This window comes from Sciurus vulgaris (genome assembly GCF_902686455.1).
Source record: "Sciurus vulgaris genome assembly, chromosome: 1".
NCBI classification, from domain to species: Eukaryota; Metazoa; Chordata; class Mammalia; order Rodentia; family Sciuridae; genus Sciurus; species Sciurus vulgaris.
In genome coordinates, this window is record NC_136461.1 from 41,305,850 (window position 1) to 41,331,331 (window position 25,482).

The 25,482-nt window shown below is 37.4% G+C and overlaps 1 long non-coding RNA gene across 1 annotated transcript in view; it reads right to left on the minus strand.

The window, feature by feature from the left end:
• LOC306670438 overlaps window positions 1-25,482 on the minus strand; it is a 65,450-nt gene that overhangs the window by 26,329 nt on the left and 13,639 nt on the right. The window lies entirely within an intron of this gene.

Genomic DNA, 25,482 nt, shown 5'->3' on the forward strand with positions numbered 1-25,482 from the left:
CAGTTCATCAGTCAAATGAAATATTTCTAAATGTAAAGTTTCTTCTACTTTTGCAGTTTTGTGAATCTCTGAAAATTCTCTAGGAGGGAATCTGTTCACAGATGTATTCATCAGTACTCATAAAACTGAACAATCTTCCTCTTTTTCCATTTGGTTCATATTTACTTGCTCATCAGAGGATCTCTGGTCTGTATTCCTTTTTATCCTCTTGACAGCAATTCTTTTTTGTTTTGTTTTGTTTTGTTTTGACAACAATTCTTAATGACCGGTCCCTCTTGTGTACAATGAGCCAATATTTTTTGTTTTAATTTTTCATACCTTTCCCTTTCCTGGACAAAGCATATTGAAATTCTCAATGCCCAAAAATGTTCTGCTTTCAGAATTTGTAGGCACAGAATTTAAGAATAACAGTATGGATGAAACTTAATTTTAGGATTCTTGGTATAAACATGATACACACACACTCACACATAGAGCTAAATGTATGCTTTTATAAAGTTAAATATTTTTTGCCAGGATAACTATAGAAATGTTTTCTAGGGAAATTGGCCTTAAATTTTGGGGATAATTCAGGAACTGTCTATAGAAAATTGATTTATGATCTTAATTTTTATAGGCTAGTCTTTAAGGGCTTTTTTTGTAAAGCTTCTCGCTATTTTAGGGAAGCCCAAAATGAATGGTTGGTCCTTTATATTTGTTATTTCCCCTATTAAGTATTGGTTTTAAGAATACAGCAAGTACTTCAATTTGTTGTTAAATAACTAGTACTTACAGAATTCTGTTAAATTCATTTTAAGAAGCCTACCAAGTTTTTGTGAAAAACCCATGTGGGATGTGTTTGATTTGTTTCTTTGTTTTAACTCAATGTTTAACCCTGAGTATGTTACATAAGTAAGATATTAAGATATTATGCTGGGTGCTGTGGCACACACCTGTAATCCCAGCAGCTTGGGAGGCTGAGTTGGAGGACTTCAAGTTCAAAGCCAACCTTAGCAATTAGTGAAGCCCTCAGCAACTCAGTGAGATTCTGTCTGTAAATAAAATATAAAAGACTGGGGATGTGGGTCAGTGGTTAAGCACCCCTGGATTCAATCCCTGGTACAAAAAAAAAAAAAGAAAGAAAAAATAAAAGAAAGACGAGAGAATGTGATATGGCAGGGAAAAAACACAGGTTTTGAGATAGAAATCAACTCCACTACCTACCTATAACCTCTTAAGCAGGGCTGTTGCAGTGTACAACTTTTTTTTTTTTTTTTTTTTTTTTTAATACTGGGAATTGAACATGGGTACTTTACCACTCAGCCACACACCCCCTTTTTTTTTTAAGTAGTAGATGGATACAGTACTTTTGGGGGGGGTGGCAGGGAGGATTCACAATTTTTGCATATATTAAAGAGCTTTATATTTATAAAGTTAATCATTGGATTTGTGTGTGTGTGTGTACTTAGAACAGGATACCCCCAGGTACTGGAGATAAAACCTAGGGTCTCAAGCCTACCAAATATGTGCTCTTTCACACAGGATCTTTGATGACAGTATTCGGACAAAAATCCTTAGTTTCCGTGTTTTGATCTTGACACTAATTTTTTGTAGATTTTGCCATCTTTTAGGCATACCTTGTCAAAGAAAAATTCCATGAATTGAACATTGTAGTGATGAATTCATCACTTATCCAGACCACAATTTGTCTGTATTTTAAAATCAAACTACTCAAAAGCAAAAGAAAAAATCAAACTGCTCTGCATAAAAACTCTTAAACTAGTAAATTCAGCCAAGTTATGAGATGCAAAATCAATCTGCAGAAATCAGTTGCACTTTTTATATGTTAACAATGAACAACCCAAAGAGGAAATTAAGGAAACAATTCCATTTATGGTAGCATTAAAACAAATAAAATACATAGAAATAAATTTAACCAAGGAGTAAAATACTTGTACACTGAAGACAATATTGCTGGAAGAAAAATTGAAAAATAAATGGGAAGACATCTGTGTTCATGGATTGGAAGATCTAATAGTGTTAATACTATTAAGGTCAATACTACCCACAGAGAAAGTTGGAGGATATGCTTCCTGATTTCAAAACTTGTTTACATAATTCAGCAGCAGCAATCAAAACAGCCTGGTACTTACATAAAGACATGTAGAGCAATGAAATAACAAAGAACCCAGAAATAAACCCTCACATATAGGGTCAAATGATTTTCAACAAGGATGCCACAACAATGCAATAGGTTAGATAATCTTTTTCCCAGTATCTATGCTGGGAAATAATAACACTAGGAAAATTACATGAAAAAGGATGACGTCAGACTGTTGACTTAAACCAAACACATTTTTTAATTGAATAAAAACATTTTTTTGTATTTCAATATTAGAATTAAATCTCAAACACATTAATTTAAAATGGATCAAACACCTAAATGTAGGAGCTAAAACCAAAGTCTTGGAAGAAAACAGGAAAGCTTCATGACAAATTTGGAAATGATTGCTTAGATACTCTACCAAAAGCACAGATGACAAAAAAAGATAAATTTATTACATCAAAATTAAATTTTTTTTACCTCAAAGAACAGCATCAGAGGGCAGTATGGCACATACCTATAATCCTAACTACTCAGGAGATTGAGGTCAGAGGATTGCCCACTCAAAGCTAGCCCAGGTGACTTTAGACCCTGTCTCATCTCAGTAATAACCCTGAATGTTAATGGCCTGAACTCATCAATCAAAAGACATAGACTGGCAGATTGGATTAAAAAGAAAGATCCAACAATAAGCTGCCTGCAAAAGACTCATCGCATAAAAAGAGATACCCACAGACTAAAGGTGAAAGGATGGGAAAAAATAAACCATGCACGTGGACACAGCAAAAAAAGCCGGAGTATCCATCCTTGTATCAGATAATGTGGACTTCAAGCCAAAGTTAGAAGGGATAAAGGACATTTCATACTGCTTAAGGGAAGCATAAATCAGCAAGACATAATCATAAATATCTATGCCCCAAACAGTGGCTCATCCATGTATGTCAAACAAATCCTTCTCAATTCCAGGAATCAAATAGACCACAACACAATAATACTAGGTGACTTTAACACACCTCTCTCCCCACTGGACAGACCCTCTAAACAAAAATTGAACAAAGAAACCATAAATCTCAATAACAATAATTTAGACTTAATGGACATATATAGAATATACCATCCAACAAAGAGCAAATACACTTTCTTCTCAGCAGCACATGGATCCTTCTCTAAAATAGACCATATATTATGCCACAATGCTACTGCTAGCAAATGCAGGAAGATAGAGATACTACCTTGTATTCTATCAGATCATAATGGATTGAAATTAGGAATAAATGACAGAATAAAAAACAAACTACTCCAACACCTGGAGATTAAATAATATGCTATTGAATGATGAATGGATAACAGAAGACATCGGGGGAAATTTTAAAATTCTTAGAGGTAAGCGAGAATAAATATACATCATATCAAAATCTCTGGGACACTATGAAGGCAGTACTTAGAGGAAAAATTATTTCATGGAGTGCATTCAATAAAAAGAAGAAAAAAATCAAATGACCTAACACTACAGCTCAAAGCCCTAGAAAAAGAACAGAGCAACACCAAAAGTAGTAGAAGACAGGAAAGCAGAGCTGAAATCAATGAAATTGAAACAAAAGAATCAAAAAAATTGACAAAATAAAAAGTTGGTTCTTTGAAAAAATAAAATTTGATAAACCCTTAGCCACACTAACAAAGAGAAGGAGAGAGAAAACTCAAACTTTAAAAAAAAAAAAAAAAAATGGACAGGGGATGTAGCTCAGTGGTAAAGTGCCCCTCACTCAATCCCTAGTACCAAAAACGAGAGAAAACATACCACAGAATGGGAGAAAATATTTACAAATATCTGATAAGTCATGAATATTCAGAACATACAAAGATCTACAACCCAACAACAGCAAGACCCAACTTAAAAATGGACAAAGGACTTGTGCAGAAGATATACAAATAGTCAATAGCTATCACTAATCTTTAGGGAAATGCAAATCAAAACCATGATAAGGGCCAGGCACAGTGGCTCATGCCTATAATCCCAGTGGCTTGGGAGGCTGAGGCAGGATAGCAAGTTCAAAGCCAGCCTCAGCAACTTAGGCCCTAAGCAACTCACTGAGACGCTCAGTGGTTAAGTGCCCCTGGGTTCATTCCCTGGTACCAAAAAAAACAAAACACCAACAAACACCACAAGAAGCACTTCACACCTATTAGGTGATTCTTTAAAAAGTAAGTGTTGGTAAGGATGTAAAGAGGAATGCTTGTAACATCTAGTAGGATATAAAATGGCATACCCACTGTGGAAGACAGTATAGAGATTCCTCAAAAACTAAATGTAGAATTACCATACGATACAGCAACTCCACCTCTAAGTTTATATCCAGAAGAACTGAAAGCAAGAATTTGAATAAGTATTTGCACACAAATATTCATAGCAGCACTATTCACAATAGCACTACTCACAAAAGGTTGAAGCAACCCAGGTGTCCATTGTTGGGTGGCTGGATAAACAGTGTGTGGTATGCATATGCAAAGGAATATTATTCAGCCTTTAAAAGGAAGAAAATTCTAACATGTTACATCATGGATGAATCTTGAGGATATTATGTTAAGTGAAATAAGACATAAAAGGACAAATATATGATTCCACTTGCATGAGGTGTTTTAGATCAAATTCATAGTGACAGTTACTAGGGGAAGAAGAGATGAATGGAGAGTTATTGTTTAGTGAGTATAATTTCAATTTAGGTTATGAAAAAGTTCAGAAGACAAATAGTGGTGACTATACAACAATGTGAGTTATTGTCACTGAAGTATATAGTAAAAAGATGTTTCAATGGCAAATTTTATGTATATTTTACTACAATAAAAAAAAAACTGGTGGCCTGCCTCTGGAGACCCCATGTTGAGATCAGTCATCTGTAGGTAAATGTGTCCATCTCAAACACTATGGATATGGTTTACCTCAGTATTAAGTCATTCCCAAGGCCATAGTGTTGAGAGACCTTGAGTAGGTGCTCTGAGAATTTACAGATGCCAGTGCTAGGTGCCAATTCCTACATCCATGGTATTAATATTGATAGAAATTAGCAATGTATTCAAAATATAAAAGATGATAAGGATGAGGTATGTGCTAGACTTTTTAAGTGTCAAAGAAGAAAAGGGTCTTCATCCCATCCCTATTGTTTTCTAGACAATGTATTAAGCCCAGCTTACATATCCTCTGAAGTTGGTTTATATTCGCAGACCCTTCTTGAGAGAGGGGCAGTGGTGTAGTTCAGGGGCATAGCATGTACTTAGCATGTTTGAGGCCCTGGTCTTGAGCCCTAGCACTCCCTGCCCCAAATAGAAGCCTAAATAGTTGTGTTCACAGGATTGACTTCACCGAGGTCATAAGTAATCAGACTAAGGTCAGAGCATTGACCCAAGATCCAGCCCATAAGCTAAGCTGGGCCAATACATTTATTTCTAAGGATTTTATAGTAAAAAAATATATATAAGAATTTTAAAGACTGATTCAGATGATGGTGGACCCTTGAACTGAATGGTCACATAGAATATGACTATCGCACTAATGTTAGGCTGTGTGCAAACAGTGGAAGCTGGTAAGAATGAAGCAGAAATAAAAGACACTAGAGAGAGAAGAGCCTAAAAAAATTATTTCATAATTCCTGTCCCATGAGGCCTAGCTGTCCTTTTGACCCTGGGTTGCTAACTTGCCAGTGAGATTTCTGTGCCCTTAAAAACACTTTCCTCAGCCACCATCACTTTGTTAAGATAGCTTGTGAGACTGTTCCTTGCAACTAATCATCCTAGAGTGAAGACATTTGAATGTCCTTTACAAGAATTTCCTGATTAGGCTGGAGATGTAGCTCAGTGGTAGATCGCTTGCCTGGCATGTGTGACGCTTCAATCCCCAGGACCAAAGAAAGGGTGAGGTGGTCCCTGATCATAAATGAAAAGGACTGCTTTGAAGAGCTCACTGTCTCTGGAGGGCTTTTATCAGTGAATTTAATGTTAGATGAAGGAGTAGGAATAGATTAAGGTATTTTCAGACTACAGGGGAAATAGCATGAAGGTAGAATATTATGGGTAAAGCAAAGAATTTTGGTGCCATAATGGTCCTACATTCAAATCTTAGCTCTACCACTCCTTACATTTCCTGGGTGATTTATTTAACTTCCTGAACTGCAGTTCTCTTATTGGATAGTGAGGGATGTTATCACTTAGCAGAATTATTGGGAAAGTAATGCATATGAAATATGTGGCATTTAGTAGATATTGAGTAAACGAATTTTTATTGTCAAAGCATGACTAATAGGGCCTGTTCAAATCAAATGATAGATTATGGCCTTAGTCCAATTTGCAGCATATTTTTAGTTAACAGAATTGTTCTCAAATTTCCTCTCTTTTGGACCCCCCCTTTTGATATTACCTGAATTCTTGCTAATGCCAAGAGAAGAAAAAGAATAGTTAAATAGCATGCAAATAATAAGAGTAAAATTAAACAGCTTTTTGGGAACAGGGAATAGGTTTTATCACATCTTTTTGTCTACAGCATTAAGCACAGACTGGTATATGGTAAGCACATATTAGGTAAACTCTGAATCAATTAAATTCAGAAGTGAATGAATTCAATTTGTGAACAACCAAATATTGGAGTCAGGTGGTGGTTAGAGGTTTTACATAGTATCATTCTCTATCCCTAGGTACTTCAAATACAATAAAAATCTGTCAAGTCATACACTCCAAGCAGCAGAATTGCTCATACCTCGGTCTTGATCTTTCAGAGTCCCAATCAAAGCCAACAATGTTCTGTATTAACTGACAACTGCATCATAGCAGTATTCCCAAGAGAAAAAAAAATTGTGATCTCTAAAACTCAAAGAAGCCTGGCAAATGTGCTTCTTTTTCAGCGATAATGGCACAATATGCAATAGCTTGTTTTTTACTTTAGAAGGAATGTCCTGGAATGCTCCAGATCATTGAACCCCTAAAAACTTGACTGATGTGGCAGGATTCTAAATTTTTGTATAGTTTCTCCCTCATACTCTGAGGTTCATGTGCCTTAGAAAGGCAAAAGTACTTACTACTTACTTCATATCAGGTCCAAGTAACATAATAGTATTGATATACTGAACTGACATGATGTTCCTCAAATGGCCAAACAGTTCATGTCCCCTGGACTACAAAATAGAAGACAGTAGGTGAACATCAACATTAGGGTAAGATCATGAAAGTATATTTTCACCTATCCTGTGAGAGTCTTCTTCCAGATAGGTGTATAAAAGAATACATTTCCAGATCACAGGCTATATATCATGTACTGAGATATTTTAATCTCTAGAAAGATATTACATCTAGCATAGCAGGTATAATTGAAGCCACTACTTGATCTAGTTTGGCCATCATTGCCATTATCCATAAGTTTTTCCAGAAGCCAGGATGATGAATTAAATGAGAATAAGGCAGAAACCATCAGTCTTTAAAGTTTTGAGGGAGGTGCTGAACTCTGCTGTCCCACTAGAATGTTACAGATTTTTATGTATTACCTTAGCCATTGTCAAGGAGCCATTTCAGGGGCTTCCACTTGCCCTTTCTTACTACTACAGTAGCTCTTGGTTTACAGATCAAGAAACTAATGTGAGGGCTGGGGTTGTAACTCAGTGGTAGAGAACTTGCCTAGCACATGTGAGGCACTGGGTTCGATCCTCAGCACCACATTAAAACAAAGTGAAGGTGTTATGTACATCTACAACTAAAAATTAAAAAAAAAACTAATGTGAAGGTTCTGCCAATTCTATGTATATCATTTTAATTATAGATTCAGAAACAGGAGGAACAACTGGGTAGGTAAGACAGACCTGGACTAGGACTCCATTTATTACCTGACCCACATATACTGCTATTCCAATAGGGGGGCCATGCTAATGTGTTAGGTCCCAAGTATTAGTGTTAACTTGGACCCTGTGTCCAACAATCCTAGAAAAGTCTGGATCATTTCCTTACTCCAGTGTAGAATTTTCTGAGTAAATAGCCATTGGTTCCTTTGGAGAAGAATTAGGAGAAGAATCACTATTGCATATATTTGCTGTGGTTTACCAGAGTCCTTCTGAAATAAAAGTCTGGCCTGTCCTTCAATTGATGGTTTCTGGGTCTGAAAACAGGCAAAGATTTGTGACTTCCAGTGTAGTGACTAAACTCAGCCTTCTCCTCATTCTTTTGCTTTTCTAAAATAATTTTTAAATTGAGGTTAAAAAACAACAACAACATAGAATTTCCCATCTTAACCATTTTTAAGTGTATAGTTCAGTAGTGTTAAGTACATTCACTTTGTTGTGCAACAGATCTCCAAGAACTTTATCATCTTACAAAACTGAAACCCTATCCCACTAAACAACTTCTCATTTTACCCTTCCTCAGCCCTTGGCAACCATAATTCCATTTTCCATTTTTTTGACCACTTTAGATCCTCCATATAAGTGGAATCATAATATTTGTCATTTTGTCTTCTCATCTTTTTTTTGCGGGGGGGGAGGCAAGGATTAAACCCAGGAGTGCTTAATCACTGAGCTACATCCTCAGCCCTTTTTATATTTTATTTTAAGACAGGATTTTGCTAAGTTGCTTAGGGCCTATTAAATTGCGCAGGCTGACTTTGAACTCAAAATTCTCTGCCTCAGCCTCCCAAACTGCTGGGATTACAGGTGTACGCCACGTCACCTGGCTTCTCATCCTTTTTTTTTGTTTGTTTATTTTTATGTGGTGCTAAGGATCAAACACAGTACCTCACACATGCTAGGCAAGCACTCTGCCACTGAGCTACAGCCCAGCTCTTCTCATCCATTCTTAATCTCTTTAAGTCACATATAATGGGCAGTCCATTCCATTATAAGAGCACCATATTCTTTGAGTCATCTTCAAAATTCTTACAGGCTGGGCTCTCATGGCTACCATTCTGAAATTCAGTCTACTCTTCTTCACACGGTTAAGTGCTGTCACTTCTGCTGTGCTGAGATCTTATTCGTATTGCTTCTAAGGAATCTAACATCTCCTACCATCAGTCCTTACTTAGGATAGCTACTTCAAGATTATCAATGATGTTGTCACTTCCCCCAAACTTGCTGCCTTGGTAAATGTTGTGTCTATCATCAAGCCATTCTGAAAAGCATGATCGAACTTCTGGTAGATTTTCCAGGCTTACATATTGTTCTATTCTCAGAGTGGGTTTTTGTTTTGTTTTGTGCTAGAGATTGAACCCAGCATGCTAAACACATGCTCTACACCCCACCCCCATCTGATCTGAGCCCTTTGATTTGTTTCACCATAGTTTCCCAGGGGTTGTGATACTCTCCTAATGTGGATGTGGACTGTGAACTTCTCAAGCTTCACAAAGCCACCCCAGCTGTATATTGAGTCATCTCTCAGGGCCCTCCCTATTCAATCTTTCACAGGAGAGTGCCCCAATTTTTTTTCCAGTACTGGGAATTGAACTCAGGGCTATATGTATGCTAGGCAAGTCTTCTACCACTGAGCTATATCCCCAGACTGAGAGTACCCCAATATTGATGAACATTCCCTATCCATCTTTAAAGTTCACTTTTATTTATCCAGCCCTTAGGCATACTCTCCTGGCACTCACCTATAGATGTAAACCAGATTGTACAACTACTTGGCATATTATCTCTCCTTCCCCATAGCAGTTCCTGCACTTGCCCAGTTGTGCTCTTGATCCCAGTTACAGATCTGATGGCCAGGAGGAAGGATCAAGACAGATCCTGAGAAGAACTTGTGTTTTTTTATAAGGTACCCACAAATGGGAAAGAAGTTGGTATTTATCTTCCTACCTGGGAGAGTGAGTCACTTCTATTTAAGCCCAGAAAAGTCAAAATAATCTTGAAATTCAGGCTTCTTAAATACATCTATCTACATATCTTCTCCCCCAGTCTCAGTGTCCTGCTTCTTCCCTGTTAGGACCCAACTTTTGTGAGGAGACTTGCCTATGCTAAAATTCAGCCTTTTCTAAACTCTTCCACTCTTTACAATTCTGCCTAGTAATTAACTAACTGCAAGAGGTGAGATTTTCTTTAAAAGCTATCAGTGAGGTTCTTTGCTTTAAATTACTTATTAATAGATCTGAGCCTATCATTTTCTTTCATCGGTTTTGGCATTTAGCAAGTCATTCACTACCACAATCCTTATAGCTAGTATTTCCCATATATCTCTCAAATGCTGAGACGTTACACCAGCTAGACTGAGAATCCCCTTCCTTACACCTCCATATCACCACAACTCACCACAGTGAAAGTCTACGCCTGGGATTTACCTGGCATATACCACATTCACCACATTGCTATCTAGTCCTTGTGTGATTGAACTCTGGAATCCTACACTTAGGGTCTGCTTCCATTTGGTACTTCTGGTACCAAATGTCTTAAATTAGAGTCCCTAGACACAGAGCCTGAGACAGGGATTCTGGTTCAAGTGACTTATTGAAGGATTCGTTCCTAGGAAGAGAGGAGAGATGGCAGTGACACAGGGTAGTGGAGGTAAAAATAAGGAAGAATGTGGATTCCAAGACCAGCCTCAGACTCATCTCACAGGGAAATTCTGAATAAGAACTGTATCCTAGGGGCTGGGGCTGTAGCTTAGTGATAGAGCGCTTGCCTGGCACGTTAAAGGCACTGGGTTCGATCTTCAGCACCACATAAAAATACCAAAAATAAAGCAATAGTATTGTATACATCTACAGCTAAAAAAAAAAAATTAAAAAAGAAAGAAAGAACTGTATCGCAGCCTGGGATGGTGGCACACACCTGTAATCCCAGGAGGCAAAGGCAAGAGGATTGCCAAATTCAAGGCCCAGAGCAGAGCAGAGCATAGAGGTAGGTGCTTGTAAATTCCAGATACTTGTTGGGCTGAAGCATGAAGATTGCAAGTTCAAGGTAAGCCTGGGCAAAACAGTGAGAACATGTCTCTAACAAAAACAAAAATAATAAACAAAAACCAGGGACTGGGGACGTGGTCCAATGATAGTTCTTTCCTAGCATATGTAAGGCCCTGGGTTTGATCCCTAGCATCACAAAATACAAAACAAAATTTCTCAAGTTATGGAGACCCAAGATATTAGTAGTCATATTATCTTCAAATAAGAATACATGTTTACAGGGCTGGATCGTGGCTCAGTGGTAGAGTGCTTGCCTAGCACATGTGAGGCACTGGGCTCTATCCTAAGTACCACATAAAAATAATAAGTAAAAATAAAGGTATTGTGTCCATCTACAACTAAAAAGAAAAAAAAAAAAACCTTTTAAAAAATGCATGTTTACAATCCCTATCCACAAATTCCAACTTGACTCAAAATGGTTTGAAAACAAGTTATATTTTTAATAAATTTGGTACAAATGCACAAAAATAAAATGTGAAGGAATGCCTCAGACACAACTAGGAGTGTTTATATGACATATGATCCATAGTATATTTTTAAATAAAAAATTCTTAATTCTAAAACAAATATAACATTAAGCATTTTGGATAAGGAATTATAGATCTTGCATCTGTTAAGGTACAAATATGACATACATACATGTATAAAAAGTAATCCTTAGCAGTCCTATGATAGGAATTTGCTTTCTCCATTTTTTCAAATAATGATCAGAGGCATATAAAAGTTAACTTATTCAAGGTCACAAGTTAGTAAATGGAAAAATCAGATCTCTGAAACTTTGAAGCCTGCTCCTTCTCATTACACCATACTGTGTCTGCTAATGAAATCATTGCTAGTCTATATATGATGTTAACTCCTAGTGACCTGTGATGTTTTGCAGAGAGCATTATGACTTTTAGGAGCTCTAATATCTGAACATGTTTGAAAACTTCCTGGACTTGATAATTTCAATGATATTTTACACCTCCTGGGATTCTGTGTGACAATAAATTCTAAGCATACTGCCACTGGTGGATTATTACACTTGTTATTTAGTATTTTAAGGAGGACATGTACTTTGCACAAAAATGAGTACTTACTAGCACTTATTACTCTCAGAGAGAATTTGCATGGAATCCAGAAAGGACAGCTTATAAGAATATCAAATCCAAGTAAAAAGAAAATGGATTTGAGAATTAGACCTAAATACATATCTAATTTTTCCACTTCATTCATTCAATAACATATAATGAGACTATGTCACTGTGGGGTATTGGGGAAGTAGTCCTGGTCTTTAGATGTCAGACTCCTATTTCCCCAGGCTGAACACCACATTATATGTATGAGTATGTGTGTGTGTGTGTGTATATATATATATATATATATCTTCTTAAATTTTGCAAAATATGTACCAAGAAATAAATCAAAGTTCCTTTCTATAGATAACTTTAAAAATGGTTGTGACTTTTTTATTTTACAAAAATGATCAATAAAATATGCATATCTTATATGTACTTCACAGTATGAATGACCATCAAGGTCAGGTTTGTCTGGACTATGACTGAAACCAGGGAACCAGAATCCAGGCCATGGATAAACTTTTCAATGATTTTATCTAATTTTTATTTTATCTAATTCAACCTTACAGATTAGAATATCCTACCCCCATATTATCCCCACCCCAGCTTCTCAAACAAATGAGACAGCAAATAGGACATAGAGATGTCTTTGTATTGCATAGTTTCCGTCATAAAGTTCTCTGCTAGCTGCCAGAGGTACTGGTTGCCTGAACCGTGACCACCCCCTCCTGACAATAATTAAGGGTAAAAGAGGATTCCTACTTTACCACTTGTATTATTTTGCCTTTTATCTCCTGTGTCTTCCTTCCTCAGGGGTTTCAAGGATGATGTGGAGTGGCAGCAATAAAGATGAGTAGTGAAGCTCATTTGGCAGTTGGTTGTGAGAGTCATTTCCTTAACCTTATTGCCTGGGCTTAATAAGATAGAATTATACCAAGGCATAGCATAGGAAGTTTCCACATTTGATTTTGCTCTATACCCCAGAATGGCATACAATCATGACCACTAATTTACTAAATTACATAATCACTTTTTTGTCACTGATACTCTTGCTTGTGAATTAGAAAAACTTAGTTTGGTTTATTTTGGTTCTCATGTTTGAATATATTGATTTTTTGGGGGGGAGGGGTATCAGGGGCACTCAACAACTGAGTCACATCTCCAGCCCTATTTTGTATTTTATTTAGAGACAGGTCTATTTGCTTAGCATCTCACTTTTGCTGAGGCTGTCTTGGAACTTTTGATCCTCCTATCTCAGCCTCCCAAGCCACTGGGATTATAGGCATGCACCTGGCAATGTATTGATCTTTAAGCACATTAGAAGTCCTGTTTGGGAGGCAAAATGGTCAAAGAAAGGAATAGAATTGGTAACCTCATCTGTACCTCATCTGTAGACATCCCCTTATCTACCCTGTCCCCTGCTTTTCTCCTGAGTTCTAGTCAGAACATATTCAGATTCGTGAATTTTCCTCCTCTGGATAGGCTGTGCCAGTTCCTATCTTTTAGGAAGTAGATACCAAGACAGAGATAAATTGGAACATTTTGGGGGATAACGTGTGGACAAGAAGGAGCAGAAGAAGCCAGTGACTGAGCATCACACTTTTTGCAGTGGTTCTTTCCAAAATAAAATTCAGATAATATCTGGATATGAATATACTCGTCATGAACTCCAGCACTTAAAAAGAAAACATGTATTCATTATGTTTAAGTGTTCCTTTTCCAAAGTAGGGTATAGCAGTCTGGTACCTAGAAGAATCCAAGATGGGATTAATCATGCAATGATTTAATTAGGGAAAAATGCCAATTTTGGAGAAATTAGGCCCAGAGCTGGAACAGGTTGAAGAAGTTGTCAGACTGTTGTACAAGTTTGACCCTGAGTGTAGGAAAGAAGGAGAAAGGTTGGGTGGAAACATCCTAGTCTGCTTTGTAGTCTGAGGAAGTTTTCCGAAAGTCACTGGGGCTTCCGCAACTGAAGTCAACCATCAGAGGAGTCCCATATCTCCCAGGAATAGGTCTGCCTTAATATTTCTGCCACATAGTGGTTCAGCCCATGGGAGGTATGGCCCTAGTACAAATGGATTTCAGTGCCTCTGGAACCTTGGTCAATTACCCTCTCTATAATTGGAGATTTGCAAGTCACATTCTTATAGTCAATTCAAGGACATAGTAAAAAATATTGCATAAAAATATTTCATAACATATATATACATAGGCAGGTGTCTGCTTTACTCTTTTATCATCAAAGGCAAAATCAAATAGCTTCTAATTTTACTTAATTCTAATAGCAACCCTGAGGTAAGTACTACTGTTATCTGTGTTTTTATCAACAAGGAAAATATGTATCAGAAAGGTTAAGTAACTTGTCCAAAATTGCACAGCTCAGAAGTGTTATGACTAGAATCTAAATAGATTTGTCTAACTCTAAAGCTGGTGTGACAGACACCTGAGTTAGTGAACAAGAAAAAGTCCAATGCTCAAGGAGTTTATAGTACTGATCCCAGTAACGTGCTCCTCCCCTGCCTGCTGGTCTTGATAACTACCATTTATTAATGGCTTCTTTGTGCTAGTCACTATGCTAAGTGCCTTGCAGACATTGTCTCACTCAGTCCTCAACACCCTCCCTTTTAGATGAGTATTACTATCTTACAAATGAAAAAACAGTATGGAAATTTTTTTAATATATAGTTAACATTTGTTGAACTCTTACTATGTGCTAGGCTTTTAAAATCAATTATTTGTACATTTAACTAATTTATCCTCACAATAACCTTGTGAAGTAGGTGCTTTTATTATTACCATTTTAATAGATGAGGAAAATAAAGCACATGTAGTTTAGTAGCCTTCCTAAGGAGATACAACCAAGTAAGTGGTAGATTCAAAGCTTTGTACTTTGGTTTTCATAGCTTACTTACTTCACCCCTGTGACAAAGTGTTCAGTGTCAGGAGAGCTGGATTTATGTCCCAGGTTTATCTGACTCTAAATTATTCTTGGTACAGGTCACGCATTGCTCTTTAGTTCAATTGTTCCTGATTCATCATTCACTGCAAATAACATTTTCTGAGTACCTATGGTACACCCTTGTGCTTTGTACTGGGGAAATACAGGCTATCCAACCAATCAAGTATTGTGCAACTATAAAAAGAGAGAGAGAAAGTCTCTGTATATTGATTCAGCATAATTTCTGGGATCTAAGCAGAAAAGCAAGGTGCAAATGAGCATATATAGTATGCTTTTTTATGGGAAAGGAAGAATGGAATTACCAAAAAAAATTCTGAACTCTTAAAAAAAGTTAATGTGATGAACAGCAAATAAAGGGGCTGGGGAGGTAGTATGAAGTGTTAAGCTGTAAACTTTAAAGGGTCTCAGATGTTATTCCACTTAAACACACACACACACACACACACACACACACACACACACACACACAAACACTAGACTTCTGGTCCTAAATCAGGGATTAGACTGTTTTTACTGACAGCAATTTTAGCACCAGTTTTCTATGATGCATTTTCCAGGGGGGTGACATAACAAGGATTTGCACATGTAGTACTATTTGTGCAAAATGAGAGAAATTCCCAAAGTATCAATGTCAGAGCTCACCAAGGATGGCTTCACAGTTGCCCATCCTTCCTTCCAAACAACCCTAACTGGAGGTGACTATTTCCCCAGATCTTACTTTCAAAATTGATGGTACAGAGAAAAGGATTAAACATTTATCAAGTTTTAAGGAAGAACTCTAGTTCATCCCCAGTTGGAGGCAGGTTCTTTTCAGAAGAATGCCAGCTACTAAATGCAGAAGAAATGATAGAATTAGAAATATCACCATATTTCAACCACCAGTAAAATCACTAATACACATAAGCCTTTAAATAGATGATAAAAATATTAGCTGAAAGATTGTATGTGGTATCTAAGTATAGCTTTGTAGATAACTCGTATGTTGCAAGACTGTATGAGTGGAAAGACAGTATTTTTTAAAATTTATTTTTCTTGTACACAAATGGGATACATACTGTTTCTCTGTTTGTACATGAAGTAAAGGCATACCATTTGTGTAGTCACACTTTTACATAGGATAATAGTGTTCGATTTATTCTGTTATTTTTTCCTTTCTCCCCACCCCTCCCACCCCTCTGAAAGACAGTATTTGGAATCATTTAAACCAATTACTGGGCTGGGGCTGGGGCTGGGGCTGGGGCTGGGGCTGGGGCTGGGGCTGGGGCTGGGGCTGAGCGGTAGAGGACTTGCCTTGCACATGTAAGGCACTGGGTTCAATCCTCAACATCACATACAAATAAATAAAATAGAGGTATTATGTCCATCTACAACTAAAAATATTTTTTTTAAAGTATTACACTTAGCTTCATTAAGAGTGGACCAACATGACATCATGTGCCTCCTTATGCATTGCAACACAAAGTTCCCAGTATTTCCTTTGAAATAGTTTTGCCAAAAGTGTTTATCCTAAATTTAGTCAAATTAGGTTTAACTTCTTAATTCAGTTTAAGTTCTACTTTATGAAAATTCAGACAACTCCAGAATGTGGGACATTTTTTAAGATAATAGACCTCATCAGTTACAGAAGTTATTGTAATTTTTTTAAAGTGAAACAACTGTTTCAAATTAAAAGAATAAAAGAAACACAGTAACCCAACACAGTGACTGAAGGCTGATAGAAAATCAAACAAAACTAACTACAAAAGATAATTGAAGACAATTGGGGACATTTTAATTTGAGATGAGTAACATGATATTAAGGAATTGTTATTAATTAGGTATAAAATGGTACTTTCCTAATTCTTAGGATTATGCTGAAATATTTAATGGTAAAGTGTCATGATGTGTGCAACTTTCATATAGCTAAGAGAATAACAAAACAAATATATTAAAATATTAATTCCTAAAAATAGGAAGTTAAGTATATGGGCATTTATTTAAAATTTTCTGTATGTACGAATTTTTTCACAATCAGGAGTTTTGGGGGAAACAGATATCTCTATTCTCAAGGGAATGATGAACTGAAGGAAGAGTATAAGGAAGTGAGGTTTGTGTGATCGGTTGAAAAGTTACCTGATAACAATTACAATACAAGCCTAGCATGGTGGTGCATGCCTATAATCCCAGCGGCTTGGGAGGCTGAGGCAGGAAGATGGCAAGTACAAAGCCAACCTCAGCAACTTAGTGAGGCTCTGAGCAACTCAGCAAGACCCTGTCTCTAAATAAAATATTAAAAAGGGTTGGGAATTTGGTTCAGTGGTAAAGTGCCCCTGCGTTCAATACCCAGTATCAAAAAAAAAAAAAAAATTACAATACAGTATAGTAAATGCTAAGATAAAAGCCCAAAGTGCTGTTTGGGATAATATGTTACGTTTGGGATAATACATGTATTTTTTCTTTTTTGTTACTGGGGATTGAACCCAAGGGTGCTTTACCACTGAGCTACCTCCCCAGCCCTTTTTATTTCTTTTTTCTTTTCTTTTTTTTAGATGTTGATAGACTTTTATTTTATTAATTTATTTATATGGGTTGCTGAGAATTGAACCCAGTGCCTCACACATGCTAGGGAAGCACTCTACCACTGAGCCACAACCCCAGCCCCTTTATTTCTTATTGTGAGTCAGGATCTTGCTTTCACAAGCTTTGCTGGAATTTGCAATTCTTCTGCCTCAGCCTTTCAAGATGCTGGGATTACAAGCATGCTCTACTATGCCCAGTTATATATGCTATGTATCTTAACTATGAGAAAGGAGTACAGAGAAACGGTGAATAGCTTTGCCTGAGAGAGTCAGAGAAATCTTTCCAGAAAAAAAAATTGAGCTGTCCAAATAGAGAAAAGGATACAGGCCTCCCTAGAAAAGGAGGCAAATCTACAGGGCAATGATGCACACCTGTAATTCCACTAATTTGGGAGGCTGAAGCAGGATTACCAAATTTGAGGCCAGCCTCAGCAACTTAGCAAGACCCTAAGCAACTTAGTGAGACCCTGTCTCAAAATAAAAATCGAACAGATCTTGGATGAAGGTCAGGGGTAAAGGGCCCTGGGTTCAATTCCCAGTACCAAAAAAAGAAAAGAAGCTGTGTCCTGGTGGAATATGTTTTCCAGATTTCTCCCTAATTCACATCACCTGCCCTCTAAGTTGCTCTTAGAAATTGTGCTTGCAAACCCTGATACTATCCAACCAAAGAGAAAAGAATAATTGCTTGGACAGTATGTCAATTAGTTCTCCTCAGTGTACTACTAGTCAGTTTCAAAGATGGTCATGTGTGGTGGGGGGCCAGTTTAAGTGATTTATGACCCCACAAAGCAAGAATGAAATGAGTATAGCCTTGTGCACAGCAGCAAAAGCCAAATAGCATCAACTACCTGGTAGAATCCAAAAACCTCCAAAAAATTCTGGTAACTGTGAGAGTCTACAACTGTACAATTTAAGAGAGATTGTTGAGGAGGGGAATCCACAGGATATTTGAGCTAAATTCTGAAGAAGTAGCAGAGTTGGCCAGGTAGAGAGTTTGAGGGAAGAGTCTTCCAGACTATGAAGAGGAAAGAACTTGGTGTTTGGAGGAAACAAGTGGGACTTCAGTGGAGTTACCAAGGGTGAGAGAAAAGTGAGATGTTGGAGAAGTAGGGAAGGACCAGGTCCTACTGGGGTATATTGAGAATGTAGACTTCATTTTGAAAGTAATGGTGCCTCTGAATGATCTAAAGTAAGAGGAATCATAAGCCTGGCATAGTGGTGCATAATCCCAGGAACTCAGGAGGCTAAGGCAGGTGAATTGCAAGTTTGAGGCCAGCCTGAGCAACTTAGTGAACCCCTAAGCAACTTAGGGAGACCCTATCTCAAAATAAAAAATAAAAAGAGCTGGGGATGTGACTCAGTGTTTAAGTGCCCTTGGGTTCAATTCTCATTAACAAAACAAAAGTAAAAAATAAAAAATAAAAAAATTAGTGGAATCATAAAAAAGATAAATGTTTAAGGAGATAAATATGTTTAACCTGATTTAATCATTATACTGTGTATACATGTATTGAACATTACACAGTACACAATTAATATGTACAAGTTTTATGATTTTATAAATCAGTTAAAATAAATCTAATAAATACATAAGAGGAATTACACAAGTTATTTTTTGTGTGTGGAGCTGGGGATTGAACTCAGGGGCTCACACATGCTGGGAAAGTACTCTACTACTGAGCTATACTTCCAGCCCTTTACATTTTATTTTGAGAGAGGGTCTTGCTAAATTGCCTAGGTTGGTCTTGAACTTGAGATCCAACTACTTAAGAAGTTGAAATTACAGGCATGTACCACCATGTTCAGACACAGCAGCATTTTAAAAAGATCTCTGGTGTATGAAGAATAGATTGGAAGAGATCAAAGTGAATGAGACACACACACATAAAAAGTGGATGTGAAGTCACCAGTCAGGAAGTTATTACAGAGGAGAAATGATGGAAACTTGTTCTAAAACAGTGTTATGGTTTAGATGTGAAGTATCACCCAAGAGCTCATGTGTAAGACAATGCTAGAAGGTTTAGAGGTGAAATGATTGGTTATGAGAGCCTTAACCTAATCAGTGAATTAATCCCCTGATAGGAATCAATTGGTAATTAAAAGCGGGTAGGGTGTGACTGGAGGCTGTGGGCTCTTGGGGGCATGCCTTTGGGGGTATATTTGTATCTGGCATGTGTTCTCTCTCTCTCTCTCTCTCTCTCTCTCTCTCTCTCAGCCACTTTCTTCCACCACTCTCTTACACCACGATGTTCTGCTTCATCCCTGAGGCCCAAAGAAATGGAGCTGGTCTTCTATGGACTGAGACCTCTGAAACTGTGAGCCACCAAAATAAACTTTTCCTCCTCTAATTGTTCTTATCAGTTTTTTTGGTTAAAGTGGTGAAAAAACTGACTAAAACACACAGTTACATTGAGGATGGAGGTAACTGGATGAATTTGAATGATATTTGGGAGACATAATTGAGAAGATTTGACTGGATGTGAGAGATGAAAATAGAAGATATCAAAAACTCCTAGATTTTTGATAAAGGTGAGTGGATGTCAGCAAGTGGTTATATTAGTTAGCTTTTCATCACTGTGACAAATACCTGTGAAAAACAACTTAAAGGAGGAAATATTTAGTTTGGCTTAGGTTTTCAGAGGTTTCACTCCATGGTTAGCTGGCTCCATTGCTTTGGGCCTAAAGTATGGCAGAACATTTTTGCAGAGGGTATGGCAGAGGAAAGTTGCTTAGCTCATGGAAGCCAGGAAACAAAACAAGAGAGAAAAGGGCAGGACACAAGAAACACCCTTCCAGGGCACATCTGTAGTGACTTACTTCCTCCAAGGAGGCTTTACCTTCTACAGTTTCTACCAGCCCCCAATGAGGTCATCAAATTATTAATCCATTAGTTAATTAATTCACTGATCAGGTCAGAGTCCTCATAGTTCAATGACTTCCCAAAGGCCCTACCTCTATACATTGCTATACTGGGGGTCAAGTCTTCAACACATGAATCTAGATCCAAACTAGATGGGTAATGAGGTAATTTCTAGATAAGCAGAACCCTGAAAGAGAAGAAAATTTGTTGGGGGAAACCTGGGGTTTAATTTTGAACATGATACATTTGTTGTATCTAACTGGAAAATTTGAGAAGACAGTTGGTCATACAAGTCTGAAGTGCACAACATACACAGACCAAAAATATACAACTGATGGTGAAAAAAAATGGTAAAGATACAGATTGAAAGTAAGGCATGAGAGAAGAATTTCAAGACCGAGCCCTGAGGAAACTTCAATATTTGAGGAGGCAAAGAATAAGGAATTGTTGAAGCAAAGCGAGAGTGATCAGAGAAGTAGAAAAGAACCAGCAGAGCATGATGTCACAGAAAGCAAAGAAAGTGGTTCATATATTGTTGAAAGGTCAAGAAAGAAGATGATGGAGAAATATTGAAAAATTGTCTAGGCTGTCCCTGGAACACTTAATTTGCCCTGGCTCTCTCAGTTTGCCATAGATAATCATGCTTTCCTGATATAAATTCCTATGGCAATGAGAATTCACATTTATGTAAGGACTTGCCCATTCACTAACTCATTTTACACAGTTGGTCTCATTTAGTCCTTATGACATTATCATTATCAGAGAAGGGCCATGTCCTTCACCATTTAAATTCCTAGTGCCTAGCACATTGCAAGACACCTAAAAGGCCAAAAGAAAATGTGACTAAATAAGTATTTGGTGTGGGGGCAAACGTTGAAAGATATACAAAGAAGGCCAAAAATAGAAACCACAAAACAGAGAAAAGGAGAATTAAAAGAGAAGATTGTTGGTAACTGCAAAAGTAGGAAAAGTAGAAAATGATGGTGAGTTATCACCATAGTGCAAAGAAAGTTCATAGTGGAGGGGTTAATGAATCCTGAATCCTGATCTGCCTTGTAGTTTCCTATCTTAAGTCAGATTCTCTGGGAAACCCTCTGAGTCAGAGATAAGTGGGAAGAGGCCTTACTGAGGCATGTACTTACCACCAACATCTGAGAAGCGAGGGACCTATGACTAGGCAGAGGAAGAAGGTAGACTGTGATGCAGTTGCAACAGAATCCACTGATTTCACTAGAGCTCAGGAGCCAAATAACCCCCTAGAATCATCTGAAATTGAGACAAAGGGGTGACCTTTATGTCTCCCACTGACCCCAGCACCAGCCAGTCATTGGACGCAGACTGCACCTACAAAGGTGCAGTCTTGGATGGACAGTTTCTTGTCATGGGCGGTTCTCAGAGAGGGACTTAGCAGTGGGGGATATGCCTGCTTTATCTTGAATGGGGGATCTTGGTGCTATATCACAGCATCTATTTCATTTCCAGACTACATTACTGAGTACTCTAAGTCACACTGCACAGAGGTTCCTGCTCTACATGGCTTTGGCTGTGATGTCCCCACCAGACACTTTTCTTCAATTCTACAGGTATCATAAATTCCTATTATTTATGCAAACCTAAGTGAGCTTCTTAACAGTCCTGAAAAACTTAATTGAAACAATACATGAACAGGGTGCAGAGGCATATGCCTATAATTCAGTTACTTGGGAGGTCAAGGCAGGAGGATAACAAGTTCAAGGCTAGGCTCAGCAACTTGGAGAGACCCTGTCTCAAAATTTAAAAAAAAATAAAAAAATAAATGTAACTCAGTGGTAGAAAGCCCTTGGTTTCAATCCTCAGTACCACAAAACAAATCAACTAACAAAACTCAACTGCTACTTGAAATCCGAAGTTCTACTATTGGAAGCATAGCTTCACTCTCTGTTCTTGAATCCTGTAGTTCAGTTCAACAATCAGAACTTGAAATTTTGCTTTAGGAATTTCAATAATGGCAACCCAAGAGTCTACATTTGGAATACTCCATTCTAATCTGACTCTAGTTTCTATTTTTGATCTCCAAGTTCTGTCAAAGTCTGAGATTCTAATACTGAACTTCAGGTGCCAAAATTAGAAGGCAGATTTTACTATTTTATTACACTTTTCATTCTTAAAACCCCAGATTTGACTCTCAGTCTTGTAACTTCTAGCTTGAAGATGATGAAAAGGGTTACTTGAGAATTTGTCAGGCTATATGATATTTTATACACTCATAAATTGTGCTCTCAGCTACCTGGAATAACCAATCTTTTGATGAATGGAATATCTTAGCAATGGCTACTGCAATAGGGAACCAGATTGGACCCTGACAAAATTACTATTAAGGAAACTTCCTGTAGTTTCCCTTTCCTTTCCATCACCCACCTTCTCATCTCTGTGGTTTGTCTTCAGATTCCAAGGCTCCTGCTTCTCATGGTGGCCATCAAACCTACTTAATTCAAGTTACTCTCAAGAATATATTTGGAACTTTTTATGCTAAAGTACAAATGAATTAAAATATTTCATAATCTCCTCCCCCGTATAGACATTTAAAATTTAAAGGCTTAGCCAAAGAGTGGAAGCTCCTGATGTAATATTTTACACATTTTCAAGGAGTGGAGGAGTTAATTTGAAAGAAAAATCACAAGAGTTCTAAGTTGAACTTTTGAAATCACATCATCTAACTGTTGTGTTCCAAAAAGATTCTGGGATGGAAAAGTCTCTTCATTTGTAAAATGGGGATTAGAAATCATGTGGATAATATATGTAGAAGAGATTGGTGAACATAATGTAAACATTAGCTATTGTAATTATCACTGTCTTTTCTCTGTCTGCTATGACCAGGACTACTGTGCCACCTTTTGGACATTGTTTAAATTACACTGTTAATTTGTCTTAAGTAGCAACCCAGCCATCACTTTAGATTTTTCTTGGGGTAATTGAAGACCTGTTGGGGAAAAAAAAAATTTCCTTGGTTGATTTCACTGAATTTATAATAAATTATGTAATATTAATGAGTTAAATTATCTAATGAACATTTACCAAGTAGAAAGGAGCAAGGAAACAAGAATGGAGAAGTCTTTTTAAAAAATTTTTTTAGATGTTGATAGACCTTTATTTTATTCATTTATTTATATGCAGTGCTAAGAATTGAACTCAGTGCCTCACACATGCTAGGCAAGTGCTCTCCCACTGAACCGCAACCCCAGCCCTGGAGAAGTCTTAATTACTACATTTGAGGCCATGAGATATATCAGTGTGTTAGGGAACTTCATAGAGTAGATGATCTTTTACCTGGCTCTTGAGAAAGGACGATAATTTTTAGAGGAAAATGAAAGTGCTTCTGGCAGAGAGAACAGTATAGACAAAGGCACAGAGCTGTAAAAGTGCCTTAAAGAATGGTAAATTGCTCTGTGTAATCAGGGCTTTGGATCCAAGGAAAGAGAAGGTGATGACAGTGATAAATAGCCAATTTCCACAGCCCCTTATTGTGTACAAAGTCCTTTTAAACATATGTCCTCAAGGGAGGTTTTGTAACACAATGGTTGACATCCTGGGTGGTGATGGCATTGGGACCTGGGCTTAAATCTGTGTGTTTTTTTGTTTTGTTTTACTTTGTTTGTGAACCTATGGATTGAACCATAGTAGTGGTGCTCCACTACTGAGTTAGATTTCAATTCCTTTTTATTTTGAAACAGGGTCTTGCTAAATTTCCCAGGCTTGTCTTGAACTTGGAATCCTGCCTCAGTCCTCTGAGTTGCTGGAACTATAGGTGTGTGCCACAACTTCTGGTTTAAATCTTATATTTGATAACTGTTACATTTAACAGTTACTAAGTTTAAGTTTTCTTGTGATAAAAGCTCCTACTTCCCTTGTTAGAAGCTATCATTTAATAACATAATCAATAGTTATCATGTTACTATTTTACCTGTGAGGTAGAAATTACTATCTCAGTATTACAAAGGAGAAAACAAGTTAAGTTGGCACCAGAGAGTTAAGAATCCTGAATGAAAGTATGAAGTTTGGGCTTATTCTATGTAGCCTTTCTTAGGAACAAGCTACATTAGAGGATTTGTTCTTTACTTGGGAAGACAAGTAAAGAACAATGCTATATTCTGTGAAGAAACAAATGAAATTTGTCCCTCTTCTACTCAACAGCATTTTCCTTGCATGGAATTCATTTGATACAGAATATTCCAATGTGAAAGGACCTTGGGGCCCATCAGAGAGATGGCACAGTTCACTTCTGGAAACTGTGGGCTGGGAGTCAGAAGACCAGGTGCTAGCCCTAATTCTGTCTCTCTCATTCTAAGTGATCCTGGCAAGCCCTACCCCTTCTCTGGATTTTAGATTTTGTTTTTCTCATCTGTGAAGTGGGACATTTATATCCAGCCATCTGGAAGGAGTCTTTCCAGTTCAATCAATCTATAGTTACACCTCCTTACGGCCTAAATTAGTTTTTCATATTGCCCAATTTCAGGAAACTCCCCACTGACTAGAACCCAGGGAATTGATGGTCTGATAGTATATGAAGTCACATACAGTCTTTTAGCTGACATGACCTCTAAGCAGAGAAGTTCCCTGTTTAGATTGATATTTCATGTGGGGAAGACTGAGGCCTTAAAAACAGAACTTTATCACGTAGATCACCATGACACCTACTCTAGGGTTGGAAATATAGATTTCTCCATCTGACAGATCATTGTTTATGGAGGGAAGTATGATGCAGAGGCTGAACCTCTCTGTCTCAGCTTCCTCTTCTGTAAAATCCCCAAATCACTGGGTTATTGTGAGCTTAAAAAAAAAAAAATACATCTTACAATATCTAGGATAGTAATGGCACACATTTCAAATTCGTTCACTTATAGTTGTGCCTCTCCACTGCCATTGTCTTCGGTCTAGTCTGATCTAACATCTTTCCTGGGGTTCTGGAAGAGCCTCCTGTTTCCAGTTCAAATCTCTACAATTCCATTCCTCTGAGTAGCCAGAGTGATATTTTAGACATAAATTGAATCATATTCCTTCCGATTGG